This window comes from Jaculus jaculus, chromosome 14, assembly GCF_020740685.1.
Source record: "Jaculus jaculus isolate mJacJac1 chromosome 14, mJacJac1.mat.Y.cur, whole genome shotgun sequence".
Lineage (NCBI taxonomy): Eukaryota > Metazoa > Chordata > Mammalia > Rodentia > Dipodidae > Jaculus > Jaculus jaculus.
The window spans coordinates 81469454-81474662 of NC_059115.1; positions in this window are offsets into that span (position 1 = coordinate 81469454).

Consider the following 5209-nt stretch of genomic DNA (forward strand, 5'->3'; position numbering starts at 1 on the left):
TGCTAGGGGAGCACTAAAATACCTGCATACAACTTACAAATCTTCATGTTTCTTCCTCAAGTTCACATGCTGCTAGATTTCTTGGAGATAGTTGGATCCCTACACTTCAGATTTTATGACTATATTCCTAGAATAAGATAAAAATAAAAGAGACCTTGCTAATTTAGAAAAGAGTTGGAAACAGGGAAAATAGCATCTCAGCAGTGTAATGAGAAAATTTGGATCAGCAAAAGGATGATAATTTAGTTTCTGTTATACAAAAATAGGTTGGCAAAAGATAGACAAACCAATCTCTGCTTTAAAGCTAATCCAAGAGGCCAGTTAAATGTACATTGAAGATCCAGGATATGGCGTATAGTGTATTTCTTAGATAAAATTGTGAGAAACCAAAACTTTTCACCTGTCTACTGGAGAGTGGTTGAGCTTCTAACCAAATTGTTGCCAGTGGATAAACTGTATAAAGACTTCAATACCAGCCCTCCTTTATCCATTAAAGCCTTCTTGTGCCTCATTAATTTTAATGGTATAATCTAGCCCTGATTGAAGTGCACCTGAATGCAGTTAGTGCCTCATCAGTACTGATGAGTTCCAAGCAATTCAGGCCCTATCTGCAAAGTGCTCACAAATTACGAGTCTCTCTTTACATCGGCTCAGTGCTCGTCTGCCCAGGTCTGCGGCAGCACAGTGCTTACCGTTTGGGGGTCCCGTGTCTCCTTTATGACCTCACCCACACGATTGCAATTTCATAACTGCCTTCATTCTGAGTCTGGCGCAAAGGCTTTGTGATGATGCCAAGATCTGATGTTTCTTTCTCAAGTCACAAGACGGAATATAGGTATTCATTATATTAGGTCTTAAACAGACACACACTGGGATTATAGACTCAATGAATCAAATGCATTGAAAAGTAGGTTGTTGAATTATCCATTAAAAAGTGTGGATATTTACATAATACTCAGGTGAGTAACTCACTGAGCTCATAGGCCTGACACAAGATCAAAGAATGTCACCACTTCCCCCCACAGGAGTAAGCAAGGAGCTCGGGAGGTGAGTTGCGACTGGACCCTGGATGCTTTCTCCGATGATGCTGAAGGCCCAGTTGCCAAATGTTCTCTCAACCCCCTTTTAAAGCCCCGTAATCATCATTTACCTGATCTTTACAGAGGTGGTTTTTTTCCTCAGAAGGATAAATTGTATTTGATTTGGCCTCCTTTTCTCAATTGTCCATTTCCAGTTCTTCAGCTTAGTTTTACAGATGGTTTATTTCCATTGTGTGCAGAGTTTTCCGTTTAATTCTCAGGTAGCAGTCTTGTTTGTCTTGCTCTTTTAGGGTTTTGAGGTTCCCAATAAAAATCTAAACCCTTGGTAGTTCCCTTCATCTATGAGAAGTAGAATGCATATTCCAGTGCCAAGAGGTGACGGCTGTTCATCTCCACTTGCTATCACATTAAATGTAGTAGTCTGTCATTGATACCAAAGTGTTTTTGCTCAAGAAAATGGAATAATAGCTATGTGTCCTTCACATTTTAAAATGCTTGATTCCATTTTACCTTTTAAGAAGTTGCTGTGAAATATTTTTGACATTCAAAAAGGCTTCTTGTGTCTTGGTGCCAGAGGAGAGCAGGGGTTCCCTGCTGGGAAGGAGGTACTGGGAGGGGACAGCTGTTTTCACCCCTGGCAGGAACAGGTGAGACCCTTGGATGCCATCTAGTTCCTACTCCTTCCTGCCCTGTTTGAGACAAACACTGTAGCCAGACTGACCTGGAACTCACTGTGTACCCCAGGCTTATCCGGGACTCTCAACAGTCCTCTCATTTCAGCTGCCTGAGTTCTGGGGTGACATGAGTGAGCCATCACACCAAGCTAGAGTTTTCACAGTACAGCATTTTCCGTGTTTTTCTCTGTGTCTTTATATTTAAAGTAGGTTTCTTATAGACAGGAAATTGTTGGGTTTTTAGAAAACATTTTCATGAATCTGATGGTTTCTGACTTTTTAAAATACATGTATGTGTATGTTTGTATGCGTGGTTTTGTGTGTGTGTGTGTGTGCGTGTGTGCGTGCGCATGAATGTGGAGACCAGAAGACAGCCTTGCATGTCATCCTCGGCAGAACCTGTTTTGAAGCATAGGTCTGGAGCTCCCCCTGAAGAATGCCAAAATGTCTTTCAGCCACAGAAGCATATTCTAGCTGCTTTCTTACCTATACATGGGGAGCAGCAGAATTTTTAAAAAACCCTGTGACTCAGAACAATGTTGTGTTCACATCATTGCTTGGATGAATGTTGACTTAACAAGACCTTAGTTAATAAGAATGATTTCATGCTATGATTACCTTGGCTGGAAGATATGGCAGGCAATTAAAAATTTAATTATTAGTTACAAATCTCTTCCCCTTATCATTCACATATTGATCTTTTATTTCCAGCATAACAAATATTGCCAATGTGTTTGCTTCTTGTGACAAAAATGATAAGCTACCAAAGCATTTACAAACAAGATCACATCGCTCAAATGCTTGGCAATGTTTGAGAGGAAAGGATATCTCTGTGTTTAATTTAAAAGTGCTCGTGTAATCTGAAAAATATCTGAAGACTTGTGAGAAAAGGATATCTCATGAGTAGGAAGGTTTCCAAAGACGAGTGAGGTGACAGATCAAACGTTAGAAATCCATTGAAAACTCGGTTTTAGAGACTCTTTAGTTAGGAATATTTGTTCTGTAGGAGCAGTCACACACACATCTGTTCCTTTAAGCACTGCCAAGCAGTCTACAGTCACGATTTAGCAATGAAGGTGATGAAAGGACTAAGCACTAACAGTCTGTAAGTAAATAAGTCAGCATTCATTTGCAGATGTCAGTGTGGTTAAGGATGAACAAGGAATCATATGCTAATGCAGCAACAAAAATGGAGGGAGTTGTTATCTGGAATTTTCTGTATTTCAGGTAGTCAGTCAGCTCTTGATGAGGGTGGTGATGTTTCTTGAGAGGGACAGATTACAAAGCTTGCTTTCTCGTTCTATTTGTAGGTCTATGTTTCATGCCAAAGCTTTTCCTTTACCTTGTCTTCTGAAAAACTGAAATGTTGGTGCATGTATCTAATCTCTTTGGCTCTTTTATACTTGTTTATTTAGCTATATGACTTAGCTTTCACTTGTCATTTACCACATACATGTGTCAGAAGAGAGATCTTCAGTTCTATTGGCTTATCACAAATGATAATGTTAAGGGGATGCTGAGGGATGGATCATTATAACAATAGTGACTTTTTTTGCTTATTATTTCAGCAAATACTTACATGGTACTTACTATGTTTTGAACATTCCTAAGTGAATGTTTCAAATACTAATGAATTTTATCTTCCCAACAACCCTAAGAGATAGATACAGTTGTTCCCAGTTTATATAGAAGAGCCTGGAAGACCTGGGGACTGAATGACTCAATGTCATGTAGTGGGAGGGCTGAGCTTGGCATCTCAGCAATGTGGCTGTAGACTGATGCCAGGGTCTTCTCTACCCCTTAACCCTTTGCATCCAGACAATATCAGCCACTGCCTAAATTTTCTCTTTTAAACATATTTTTTTATTTTTATTTTTTGGTTTTTCAAGGTAGGGTCTCACTCTAGCCCAGGCTGACCTGGAATTCACTTTATAGTCTCAGGGTGGCCTCGATCTCATGGCTATCCTCCTACTTCTGCCTCCCTAATGAGACCAGGGAGAAGGAATGAGCACCTTGCCACTGTAAACAAATGCCAGACACATGGGCCACTTTGGTCATCTGGCTTTAGGTGGCTATTGTGGAATCAAACCCAGGTTGTCAGGCTTTGCAACTGGAGCCTTCAATGGCTGAGCCGTCTCTCTAGCCTTGGAGTTATTCTTATAAGAAGTTTAGATCTGTCTTTGGTCTTCAGACATTAGTTGAAAACAACCTTCTACATCATCCCATTCAGGGTAATTAGCATGATGTCCTGTTTTATGTTGGCGTGGTTTATTTTTCTGAATTTCCTCCACATATGAACTTGCCGGTCCAGTGTTAAGAGAGTGTACCCATTAGTGCCAGCACAACTGTGATCTTTCCAGACTTTCCCCCCAAATGCAGGGGCTTATACTTTCTCTGGAGCACCAGCAGTGCTCACTTACTGTAGAATGCAGAGCTCAGTCTTGTTCCTGTTATTCGGAGCAATATTTGTCCTTTGTGTATGGAGCAGTTTCATCCCTTATTAAATCATTAACTGCTCCTGCTTCTGTCTTGTCCCTTAAGTAACAGACCTCCCAAAGTGGATGGAAAAGATAAACAACATTCACAACAGGCATCCACATGCTGAGGGAAGAATTTGGCCTTCCAATTATACCAAAAATATTTTCATAGTTTCAGATGTTAAATTATGAATTGTTCCTGAGAGGCTGAGCCACTAATGGGCAGTGGCCAGGCCACACCTTACAGCAGAACTCTCACTGATAGTCTCTAATCCAAGCAGTCTGGGAAGTTAAACCACAGCCTCTGTAACTGCCAGTCTAGAATGGTCAGGAATAGTCAGTGATGGCCAGGTCCGCCGCTTTAAACAGAATCAGCCAGATAGAGCCCAGTATTCTTCCCAACCCGGGGGAGGCGGGATACCCCACTTCTTTGTTAGTTTGCCTCCATGCCTCCAACTGCAGCCAGAGACTTTTCTTTACCAGAAAGCTTTCCCGTATCTCTGCCCGAGTTTATGACAAATGAAATTGATGGGGCTGATTCTCTCACTACAGTACACTCTGAACAGATGCAGAGCCTCTGTTCACATTTGTATAGTCTTGATTTATTTCCACTCTTTAAAGGAAAATCGCTTTTTCTTGCTCTATTTTCCAAAAATTTGATTATTCTATTAGTTTTTCATTTCCAGTGGTGTCCATAAGTCTTCTGTTGCAGACTATATTTAACATCTAGATAGTTGAAAGGTCATCTAAATGTGCCTGTAAGTGATCTTTAAAAATGTCATTCTGACAATTACCTTAAGATACTTTTGCCTTCTGCTATTTGCAATCAGATACATTTGACCTTCTTAATCGTGTTGAAAAATCAAACACCCAGACCAAAGATATTAAGGAGAGTTTTATTGTAAATATAGGCCAAGACCTACAATTTTACACATTTCCAAGTCTACAAAAACTCTCAGAGCAGAGACTTATTTATGTCTGTCATACCAGCAGACAGATTATTCATAAACTGGGGGAA